General features: G+C 44.0%; 1 protein-coding gene across 8 annotated transcripts in view; it reads left to right on the forward strand.

The window, feature by feature from the left end:
* Positions 1-12,180, forward strand: part of PCBD2 (pterin-4 alpha-carbinolamine dehydratase 2) — a 43,308-nt gene that overhangs the window by 4,996 nt on the left and 26,132 nt on the right. The window contains exon 2 of one of the 8 annotated variants that reach the window (XM_055554167.1): positions 11,202-11,369. The exons of the other annotated variants lie outside the window; for them this stretch is intronic. The gene's annotated coding sequence lies outside the window, so the exon portion shown is untranslated. The remainder of the gene's footprint in view (positions 1-11,201; positions 11,370-12,180) is intronic. 8 annotated transcript variants of the gene reach the window in all.

Below are 12,180 nucleotides of genomic sequence, written 5' to 3' on the forward strand. Positions count from 1 at the left end.
GATCTGGGTTGGATGCTGTCAGAAAATGGGTTCTTCTAGACTCACTATTTTAATAAATCTTATCTGTAGGGAGAATGGACTCCAGTGGGACCAAAGCTAGAATTGGTAAAGCAGCAGCAGTCTCTCATTAGCCTGGGGAGGGGGTGGGGGTTTGGTATTTTGTGATTTGGACAGTGTTTATGTTTTGTCTGTGTTGAGATATTGTGGAGTGGTGTCTGTGATTCTCTGTATTCCACTCTGTTATTGTCACGATTACAGTCATTGTTACAGGAATGGTTTTATTTTTGTTCTCATCTTTCATGGTCACAGGGCAACCCTGTCTGATGTTGATTTTCAACACCATGGCCTAGATGTGAGTGCCAGGAAGGCTTCTAGCAACTTAGAGGCTGAGGCAGTCATAGTCCAGGCAACTGCCAGGTGTTGGGCTGAATTTGTCTTTTTCACAACTAATGTTTAGAGTGGTGACCCTCTGGCCCTGTTAGATCCTCGCTTATCTTTCACTTATTTTTCAATATAGAAAAGGTACATTTTAAATTATAAAGCAATGCTATATAACATTAAAATAGGGTGGTATAAATAAAAAAAATTTTCCTATTGCAACTACTTCCATTTTTTTTTTCATCCTCTTGTAGTCTTTCTCCACATGTATAGTTTATTCATAATGTGACAATTGTACATGCATTTAAATTTCTAAAAAGTAGTTTAATTTTTATTGTAAAGGTAATACTCATTAACGAATATTTATTAAGCACCTCCTCTGTGCCAGACACTATTCTAAGTGCATGTAGCTCCCATTCTAGTGGAGAAGTTAGGCAATAAACAAATGAATAGATAGTGTAATTTTAGGTAGTGATAAGTCATGAGGGAGAGTAAAGCAGGGTATTGGCATGGAGAGGGGTGAAGAGGTGAGCACACTGTTTATGATGGAGGGGCCTGGGGAGGGGACTCTGAGGCCTGAGTAATACAAGGGAGTTCAGCACGTGAGGAACTGGAGAGCGAGCGCTGCGGGTAAAGAGACATCAGGGACCAGATTCCTAGAGCAGCAGGGATCTTGGTGTGATCGTGGAAGAGCCAGGGGCCAGCGTTCTGGAGGGGACAGAAGGGAGAAGGGGTTAAAGAGAGGGAGGGGCCAAGCACAGGAACTTTGTGACCTTGACAAGGAGTTTGGGTTTAATCCTGTGAAAGACAGCTCTTGGAGAATTGCAGGCAGAGAAGTGCCATGGTTCTGAAGAGCTCACCCTGGCTGTTCCGCTATGAGCAGATGGTGGAAGGGCAAGAGTGGCAGCAGGCAGAGTGTGGAAGTTGCCATGTAATAGGCTAGGCAAGAGATGGTGGGAGACCATGGCAATAGCAGTGGAATGTGGAGAGAAATGAAGGATTTCTCATTTATTTTGAAGGTAGGACAATCCAGACTATCAGATTGGATGTGGGGAGAAGGAGAGGGTCAAGGATGATCCCAAGGCTCTGCCTCAAGCAGTAGGGTAAAGGGCGGTGTCATTTTCTTGGCTGAGGAAAGTGGGGCAGAGATCAGGTAGGGAATTACGAATCCCTGTGTTGGACATGTCAGGTTTGAGATACACCTAAGTGGCGATGTCAATCAGCAGCTGGAGATATGAGGTCAGAGTTCAGGCTGGAGATAACAGGGAGCCTCCAGAAAGGGTAACTGTGAGAGCACCATCGTGCATGGGGTGGGCTGGAACAAGCAGGTGGAGGTGCAGGCGCGCCGTGTCCATTGTGATAGGAGGGAATGCTGAGTGTACGTGTACAGGTGCAGGTAGGTTGCTACGTTTGTCCTGGGAAGAAGAGGTGGTTTTCTCTTTTGATGGCTTCTATTTTTTTTAAGTGAAGTCATCAACTGAGAATGAGTCAGGGTGGGAGGGAGGGGTGTTGGAGATCTGGGGAAATAGGAAAATAGGCAAGAAACAGTCCTCTTAGAGACTAAGACAGTGAAGGAACTAGTGAAGTGTGGTTGGTTGCTGAGCAATTCTCAGTGTCACTGGAGATTTATGGGCAAACATTTAAGGTGAAGATCCTGTGTGTTTTTACACAGGCTTGGAGAAGGTGCTGGGTTGGGCTTAATGAAGGCTGAAGTGTTTGTTTTTTTTAAGTTAATTTCTTTTATTGAAGTACAGTTGATTTACAATGTATTTTTACTGTTCAGTGATTTGGTTTTATTTGTCTGTGTACATATTATTTTTCATATTCTTTTCTATTATGGTTTATCATGGTATAATTTCTTGTGCTGTATAGTAGGACCTTGTTGTTTATCCACCCTCTATATGAGTTTGTGTCTACTAATTTCAAACTCCTAGTCCATCCCTACCCATCAGCAAATCTGTTCTTTATGTCTGTGAGTCTGTTTCTGTTTTGTGGATAGATTTGTGTCATATTTTAGATTCCATATATAAGTGATAGCATATGATATTTCTCTCTTTCTTTCTGATGTATTTCACTTAGTATAATCTCTAGGTCCATCCATGTTGCTGCACATGGCGTTATTTCATTCTTTTTTATAGCTGAGTAGTATTCCATTTTTTATATACACTGCATCTTCTTTATTCCTGCATCTGTTGATGGACACTTAGCTCATTCCCATGTCTTGGCTGTTGTGAATAGTGCTGCAGTGAACGTAGGGTGCGTGTATCTTTTTGAACTACCTTTTTGTCCAGATATATGCTTAGGAGTGGGATTGTCGGATCATGTGGCAACTCTGTTTTTAGTTTTTTTAAGGAACCTCCAAACTGTTTTTCATAGTGGCTTTACCAATTTACATTCCCCCCAGCAGTAGGAACGGGGAGGGTTCCCTTTCCTGCACGCCCTCTTCTGCGTTTATTTGTGGACGTTTTCATGGTGGCCGTTCTGGCCAGTGTAAGGCGGCACCTCATTGTAGTCTTCATTTGCATTTCTCTAGTGATTAGTGACCTTGTGCGTCTTTTCATGTGCCTCTCGGCCGTCTGTATGTCTTTTTTGGAGAAATGTCTATTTGGATCTTCTGCCCATTTTTGGAATAGGTTGTTTGTTTTTTGTCGTTGAGTTGCATGAACTTTTAACAAGCACTGAACTTTTGCCAGAAGAGTGCAGTGGCGGAATAGGGGGCAAGGAAACGAGGGACATGTGCAGATAAAGGGTCAGAATATTGGACCTTGAAGTCTAAGCTGGTGAGGAGGGACGTGCAGCTGTGCTGTGAGAGATGGAGTGAAGAGGTCGGAGTGTCAACTAACGCATCCTCTCTGCAGGGCAGTTAAGTGACGTTTATCAGCTTTTAAAACATACTTACCCATTGTCTGAATCTACACATTTATTTTCTAGGTACAGCTCCCCGTGTATGCCAAATGGATATGACAAGATGTCCACTGTAGCCCCGTGGGCTTGTAATTTCTTTATTGTGAGCAGGCATTTCCACACGCGTGTGTACACCTTGCTAAGCCCATGTCTCCCTCACTGCAGCCCTGCCCTTAGCAGAGTTACGGAGGCCCGCTGTGCTCCCTGTGAGAGCGCCTCTCCAGGCCTTGACTTTATACCCTGGAGGGAATTGTGGGCAGAGCTGATGACCCGCATCTCCTTTAGAAGACTTCACTCCACACTGGGTGTTAGCATATATATATATTTGGTCTTTGCTGAATATATAGGTAAAAAATGTTCTGTTTTGTTCGCTAAGTAGGGTGTGAACATTTTTCAGTTCTTTACACAGTCTTGTCATTTTACTTATAATAAATCTTTCAGAAGTGAGATTACCTTTGTTGGGTGTTACAGTTTTTAAATGCTTTGCTTATGTGGTGGGTATACGTGAAACGGTAGCCTAAGTTTGCTTTAGAATTCATTTATTTTATTGCTGTAGAAATTGAACCACACATTTTAGAAGGATTTTCATTTGTCCTGGATGAAAAACCTACTTCTCAACGCTTTGGGTTATACTAGGTTTTACTATAAAGATTTTTTTTTTTTTCCTTTCAGACGTTTTATTCCAAGACATGGTTAGTTCCAAATAGTTCACGTGCATTTGGTAGCTCAGATCAGTGCAGATACTTAGTGACTATACATGTGAAAATTCCCGAGGGATCCTCATGGCATAGGTGGAGGAAGTGGCTGTGGGTTTCAGTTGCCGTCAGCCCACTGTCTTTCATCAGTGGCGATGCAAAGGCCATGGTGAGACTCCATGAGTTCTCTGAGCACAGCAGTGCCAAGGCTGAGGCAGGAAGTTTCGACATTTGGAGTGCTTAGACTCAGGGTGGGGTCAGCATTTGTAAAGGAGTTTTGCTTTTCTTTCTCTTCGTGTAGACATAAGGAGGGAGAGGTCTCAAAGTGACATGTAAACGTATTCTGAGGTGTTTGGCAACTGCAGGGTGACTGCATTGAAAGAACAAAGTGTCAGTTAGAAATGTGGGTGTGAGCCTTCCATAAAGATACATTTTAATAGGCACTGTCATGTGGGGACAAGTGGGAAGCTTACAAAATCAGGAAATTTTATGCTTTGGAAGCAGGTGCTGAGGGTGAAGCTTTGGAACCCAGGCACCAACTACCCAAGATGCCAGCAGGTGGAGCCCTCCAGGGCAGGAGCCAGGTGGTCCCGGCAGCATCAGAGGCCTCCCCCCACCATGGGGGAAGGCTGTCTGATTTCTCACTCATGGATACTGGACCTCTGGTGTTCAGCACAGAAAGAAACTTGTATCAGGAATAGATAAAAAGTGGGGATGGGGCAGCTGACCTAGTTTGGTACCTTTGAGTGAATGAGGAGTTCTGGGTGCAGGAGATACGGAGTTTCCACTTGGTGATGGAACACACTTTTGATTCATGAGCTTTGTGAGAAAGAACTGTAGTTCTCTGCATTCCTGGAGGAGCTCCTATACCTTGTCTATGCTTTATTAGGTGGGCCTGCCTGCAGGGCATTCAGTTTTGTTAGAGGGACTCTTAGGAACTGGCTGATGTTCGGCCAGGTTTAACCTACAAAAATGGCTCTTTTGTTAGTACATGGTTCAGTCTAACAGCTGGTCCAAGTAGAGTATCTCTCGCAGGGCAGGGTCCAAGCTCTATTCGTGCTATATCTTGTTCATCACATTTTGGTTAATGTAACTGCTGCCATTAAAAGATTTCAGGCACTGCGGTGGTGAGAGGCCTTCAGAATGGCCTAGGCTGTGGCAGCAGCGGCAGTCGGGGGAGGTTTCTGTGCGTCTAGCCGCAGTAGCACCATATGTGCGTTTGGGGTTTGTAAATTGGTTTCTATTCCTGTGTCCGGAGCTCCTGCTGTAAAACAGTTGAAAGTTACTGTCGCTGACTTACTTTGTAAAGATGTTTTATTGAGGAATTTGGTAATAGGCTTATGGTTAACATTTTGAAACACTTAGTGAAGTCAAAGGCTTGTTGATACCAGCAGACAGACAACTGTTAATGAAAATCTTAACGGTCCTCAGAGGACGTGGGTGGAGGTCTCAGGCGCTGTCCTTGTGCAAGAATTAGTTCAGGTTTTATTGTTCATTGTTGTGTGCCACATCTCGGTGTGCATCAAAGCTATGAGTCAGTAATGCTGTAATATAAATGTCACGTCTGACACTCTGGAAAGTGGTTGTTCACAGCCTGATGAAGGTAGAGAAACACTTCAGTGGGAATGTTCCTGAGGCTTCAGCACCATGGAGGTTAGAAAGTATCATTTTGCTTTTAAAGTTTAGACTAGTATCTGTGTGCTCAGGAGCCAGGTAAAGTGAAAACTTGTTTGAGTATCACACTAGTAGCTTGCTCATAACATGTGCCCACAGATGGGCTTTGTTAGCCAGCTAGAACCCTAAGAAAGTGTTCATAGTTATCATTGGAGTAGAGAGTAGAGATGCTCACATTTATGTAAACTTTTTTGGTAAGCATTTTTGTAAACTTACCTAAAATTTAAGAAGCTGGTAAGAATATCTGTGTGGTGTATTCATGCTGGTTTTCACTTTGAGTCGTTCCTGGAGCCTGGGGAGGACACGCTGATGCTGTCACGTGGTGGCTGGGGTGTTGGTTTGATGTCCATCAAGATAGGGAAGTTAGAGCCTCAAGTGTTGTCATTCAGAGTCTTGCTTCTGCTGTTTATGTCATAGAATAGGTTTAGGCCTGATGTGTTTTTGTAAAAACACATGTGATAGATAGACGAGGGGAAATGTAAAACAGGTGTAAAAAATGCAAATATGACACCACGCTGCAGTGTGAAAACGCTGTGGTCATTACACCGTCCTTTAATAAAAATGGACTTTTAACTGCATCGTTTTTTCTTAGTCGTATAGTAAATCTTCTGTTTACACAACTTTGCCTGAGTATTTTGTAAAAGTCAAACAGCCAAGAAATATAATTTCCTCAAAAGTCTTTGTCTTGCCCTTTTACAGATGGCGTAAAATCAGGTGTGTAAAAAATAAAAAGCAGTTTGAGCTGACGTGAAAGGTATTTCAGATTTATGCTTTGCAGATGATATTGGTATGATTAATGCATTCATTGCTTTTTTTTATTGCTTTTCACAGATAATGTACATGATGCATGGAAAATGTTGTGGGTTTAAATCTTTGCCAGGTTTAGACTGTGAATATCAACAGATGTTATCATATAAGTACTCTAATTATTATAAAATAAAAAATTTGTCATGAAATGCATTGACATAAATTTCATTTATGTAAATTGCTTTCATTAGTATTAAACCTTAGTGTAGCTGTTAGGGTTTGAGAAGCACTTTAGATGAGATTAACTTGGTATAATGTGGTCACAAATGGGCTGCTTTAAATTTAACTGACAAGAAAATAACACTCAAAAGTTAGGAAATTACCGAGGCATTTGATTTCAGCCTGCGTTGCTGGTGCCGCTTAAACAGGCTGAATATGAATTAATAACAATGGACTGCTGGCTCGATAATTACGGAAAATAATTTAAAGGAGACCTTAAGTAACCACTTAAAAATATTTTGGTCTTGTTCTTGTCTGTTTTTCTTTGGCACGCCAGTCCATTGCTTCAGCGCAGCCACCATCAATAGCGTTTAGCTTTGCACAGCAAGAGTTGGGTCAGGAGAGTTTTGGTGCATTAGAGCCATGACACAGAAACTTGCATCCAGCTGTTCTGAAATACAGGCCTTGGTGCCTGATGAAGTGGCTTTCTCAACTAGTCAGCTCTTCTGAGCAGCACGTTCAGTTCAGCACTCAGGTTTCTGTGGCCAGGTGGTGTCCAGTGCTTCTCCGACCTCAGGAGGCACGTGGCCCGCCTGAGCTCACCCTGGCTCTGAGCTCTCCATGTTGTGCTCTTTTCTCTGTAACCTTTATATAACAAAGCAATACACCCTCTCCCCTGTCTCGCAGGTAATTTATTGTTATCATATTGCCCTTCTGATCCAGGCTGGATTGAGCTGTTCTGACTAATTCACTAGACTTAGTCTCTTGAATTTTACAGAAGGACACTGAACCAGACTGAGATCGTGGCCTGGCCGTGGTCACTTAGGGTCGCATCACAGTTACTAGGTGCCAGACTCATCTCTGGTTCCCTTAGCAATGTTTTTAGATCCTACTCTGGTATAGAAAGGTGTTTTGTTTTTATTTTTTTATTTCTTCTGTGTTTTCCTTGTTTTCCAAGGATTGCCTGTTGGATTACTTTTCTGCCTTACATGGATTTGACAATACTTCCCTGAGAAAGGGACTGTTCACCAGCTAGAACAAACAAAGCTGTACTTGTGTGGGAGCAGCCCAGATATCACTGTTGAGCAATTGGAGGTTATGGAAAATGATTTAAAGGAGACCTTTACGTTTATTTGCATAGTTTAATTGTATTGTTAAAATCAGTTTTAACAAAATAGCAAATGCTACTAATGAATCAGTTTGCTCCTGTGCTCTCAGCTGGTAAGGCAGGATTGTGGCCTTCTGCTATATCATTCATCAAACTGGCTTGAACGCCTTGTCCCTGCCACCACAACCCTGGCCATGGACATGCACCATGTGCCCGGAGCAGGCCCAGTCAGCGCTGGATGCCACGTGGTCTCCCCACTGAGAGCCAGAAGGCCTGTCTCCGGCAGGATCAGTGAGTGTAGCGAGATTTCTGGGCTGGCACCCACTGAAAGACTGGCACTGTCTAGGCCCAAGGCCTGGAAGGAGGAAGATGCGGAAGAAATACCTGATTTCGTCCCTGCACAGAAGTGTTGCCAGTTTTGTTGTGGAGGTGGAACATCTGACTTGTATAAGACATGGATAGTTGAACTTTTAAACTGCAGTGCTAACCAGGCACTAAAATATGAAATACTAAGATGCTGAAAGAGGTGTAATCCAGGAAGCCTGCCTGGAGCGGGGGTGGGGGTTTGATAAATCTGAGAGGTTTTATAGAGGGCAGGAGTTATGGGGGAGGGGTCGGCAGGTGGCATAGGTCAGGGACAAGGAGCAAGAGGACACATCTTACTGTGACATGTGGGGGCGGTGAGCTGGGCTGAAGGCTGGCAAGGAGGGTCCTTGTGGCACTCTCTCCCTCTTTGAGCATTGCCTCGGGTTTAACGTCTCTGTAAGCAAACTCTTAGCTTTCTGTCTTTCCTACAAGGAAATTTCCTCGAAGAGACCTGTTTGTTTGTCTCAGCTGGACCACCATTCTCTCAAGCCCCCAGGCCTGAAACTGAAGAGTTGCCTTGGCGATCAGTCACCAGGGACCGGCCTGACTGTGCTTCCCGTCTTGGTGCACCTCCCCTGCGCCTTCCTCTCCTGGAGGCCATGGCTTTTTCCTGACGGCTTTTGTCTCTAGGCCCTCTGCCTTCATTGGCTTTCGTGCTGCTTCACTGTAACCAAGTTGGTCTCTGCTCAGAAAATCCCAGTTCCTTCCTGTTAGGTTTTGTAGGACATCATCTCAGAGGATTTCAAAGCCGCCTGCCATCCCTAACCTTACCTCTTGAGTCTGTTAGAGGTTAGAACGGTGAGGTACCTGAGTCATTCTAGTTATGCCCTTCACTGAAGAAGTGGGGAAAGCAGGGATGGGGGAGTAGGAACAGTAGTGTCCATAGTGGAGCTAGAGCTCCCTCCCTGAATGTTTCAGTTCATTTCTTTCCAGATCTAAGCTGTTCTTCCCCTTCCTACACTGCATCTCACCTACGCCTATCCTGTCCCCATCTGACCACATGCTACACATTTTGAGAAAGGTTTTTTTTTTTAAACTTATGCAGTCAACACTAATAAACAGTTACTGTGCACTTACTGTAGGCCGGGCACTGTGCTGGACACAGAGGTGCTTTGGTGAGCAGAGCAGGTGTTTCCCCCATTTCCGTGGTGCTTACAGTATAGTAGGGGGGAGAGAGCATAATCAAAGAAAATAGTGCATATAGAATTGCCCATTGTGGAAAAAAAAAAAAAAAAAAGAATTGCCCATTGTGATAAGTGCCATGAAGGGACATCCTAATAGTTACTGCTTAATGAACACTCAGACTTTGGGCCAGGACCTATGTGGTGAGGACTTCACATGTATTTACTCATTTAATCCTCACAAATCCCTATATTCACAGAGAACATTTGACTCATTTTACAGATAAGGATATGAAAGTTTAAATTAAGGAACTTGCCCAAGGCCCCACAGTGAAGTTGGGGTTTGAGCTAGTCAATCCCTACATCAGTTTGTTAGTGTGGATGCCACCTCTCCTGCAGAAGAGAGAGAAAAATGTGGGAGAGAAAAATGGGAAACCCGAATTCAGCTGGAGGAGAGCTGTCAGGGAAGACCTCTTTAAGGAACCAATAAGTTGATGCATTTTCTCTTTCTCTTTATTCCTTTGTCCATTTGGTATTTTATTTGCATGTGTGTATTGCATCCCTAGGAAAAGAATATCAGAATTTTCTTTCCTTTGTTTTTGTTTTGCTTCTTATGATGCCAGCTGAGGTTGTCAGCGTAAGGAAACCAAATGGGCAGTCTGCCATATTTTTAGGTCTTTGAGCTTCACGTCAAATCTAGGACTGATGACTCTACACTTGTTTAACCTGTCTGTGGGGTTAACAACGATTTTCCCAGCTCTGTGATCATCAGTGATTTCAAATTCGCCAGTGTAACCATTCTTCCTTACTACCGTTAGAAACTGGATGATGACTTTGGAGCACAGTCTAGTAAGAACCTGGTGTTTGCATCTCTTTGGCATCATCGATGTTCTTAGAGTGTCAGCCAAGACATTCATGTACATAGGACACGGTGGTTGCACAGAAAGGCGACAGGAAGGGTGAGGGTGCAGTGTAATGGACAGTGGGCAGACTGTGGGGACCTAGAGGGTGAAGTGGATGCAGAATGTGGCAAGAGTCACACGAGGGGAACAGCAAGGAGGCTGTTGCATTCGTCCAGGTGAGACATCTTCGCTTGGTGGACAGAGCAGGAGATGGTGGACTGGGGAGTAATGGAGGGAAGCAGAAAGGTCTGGAGGCTGGAGCTGCTCTCCGTTCTTTACATGAGCAGGAACCAATGATGCCACACACAACTCTTGCAGGGCATAAAAATATCAAGAGAAAACCCAAGTTTGCCTGAGTAGGGAGGAATGGTGATGGGTGGTGAGGAAGAAGAGCAGGGGATTTTAAGAACGACTTTCAGGTTAAGGACCTGAGGAAGTGAGTGGTCAGAAGTGACCTTTACTGAGTTGGGTAAGTGTGGCAAAGGAACAGGATTTGGGTGCGGGGATCAAGGTTTCTGGTTTGGATATTGTTAAGTGTAAGTTGCTATGAGATATCCCTAAATCACCTCCAAGAAGGTAGCTTTATGTCTGGGTTGTAGATAACTGGGGAGACATAGATGTGTATGGAACCAAGCCAATATAATAGATGAGGTCACCCAGGCAGAAACTGCAGTGGGAGAAGAGGCGAGGACTCAGAACTCAATCCATTAAGGGGTTGGATAGAAGAGGAGGTGCTGGCAGATCACTGAGAAAGACTTTATAGTGAAATAGGAAGACAATCAGGCCAGTGTTGTACACAGAATCCAAAGGAAGACGGTGTTTTAAAAGGGAGAGTGGAATCCGCTCTGCCAACACTCCAAGTAAGGTGAGTTCTGAAAGATGATCACAAATGAAGCAGCCTGGAGTCCTCCGTGGCCATCAGAAGGATGTTTCAGATAGGGTGGGGGGTGCAGGCCAGCCTGGAGAGGAAGTGAAGCCCACGTGCCTTATATATGTCTTTGTAGCCACAAATGTTAGTCTCCTGTCTGTTCTTTCTGTTTGTAATTCAGCCCTTGCATGATCTTATTTGTTTGTGGTTTTCTTTCAGCCTTGTTTGATATTCAACCTGTGAACATTAGCACTGGAGGGGATGAAGCAAATGAGGCCTAGGGGTGAAACTGACAGAGAACCAGAGGCAGAATTAGGATGTAAGTGCAGCTTAGATCATGTAACAGAGGAATGCGACGACTTAGCTTTGTCTCTGTGCGTCTAACGTGTAAGTACCTTGAGGGCCAAGGCTTGGGGTGCGCTTGTGAACTTCTCCCACAGTGCCCTCCCTGTATCGTCTAGGTGTTTTGAATCCATGAAGCCCCTTGATTGGGCTCATATAGGTGACCCTGGTCAGTGCCCTTAGCCTCAGGGGAACATAATGTTTTTTATCTTTTTGTCTCCTACAGGTTATTACCTAAAACTCTCACCAGGGACTTCTCATTCCTTACTCCTAGACATAGATGTTTCTGAACGGTGACCAACTTAATTGGCGCCTAAGTTGCTGTGTATGATGGGATGCTCTTTAGGGCCATGGCGCCCTTCCCAGCAGAACAGCACTGATGTGTGCCTTTGTTCTGCAGGCAGTTTAAAAGTGTTCGAGAAAGAAACAGGCCACTTGTGGCATCTCTAGTAAATCACCTCCAATGAGGAATGGCTGGGGTTGGCACTTACTTGATATTTTGGCTCCACAGTTCAGCCACACACACCCAGACTTTTATAAATCTTGGTGTCCTGAGGGACCATGGCAGGTTCTTCCAAGACTCTACAGATGTCACACTGCTGCAGGCCTTTTACCTGTTATCAATTAGGCACTCATTTCTGTTTCCAGACAGTTCTTTTAATCTCAGATCCCTTTCCTTTTCTATAGCCACTGGTTCAGCCCTCTTGGCCGATTTTCTTTTCTTTTTTTTTTTTTTTAAATCGTAACTTGGTGGTCTTCCAGATAGAAAAGTTTTAAAAATTTGATATATTTTTATTTTATTTTATTTATTTATTCATTTTTGAAACCGCTGAATTACCGCCCCTCCATCCAATCC

The sequence above is a fragment of the Bubalus kerabau genome, chromosome 1, assembly GCF_029407905.1.
Source record: "Bubalus kerabau isolate K-KA32 ecotype Philippines breed swamp buffalo chromosome 1, PCC_UOA_SB_1v2, whole genome shotgun sequence".
Classification (NCBI taxonomy): domain Eukaryota; kingdom Metazoa; phylum Chordata; class Mammalia; order Artiodactyla; family Bovidae; genus Bubalus; species Bubalus kerabau.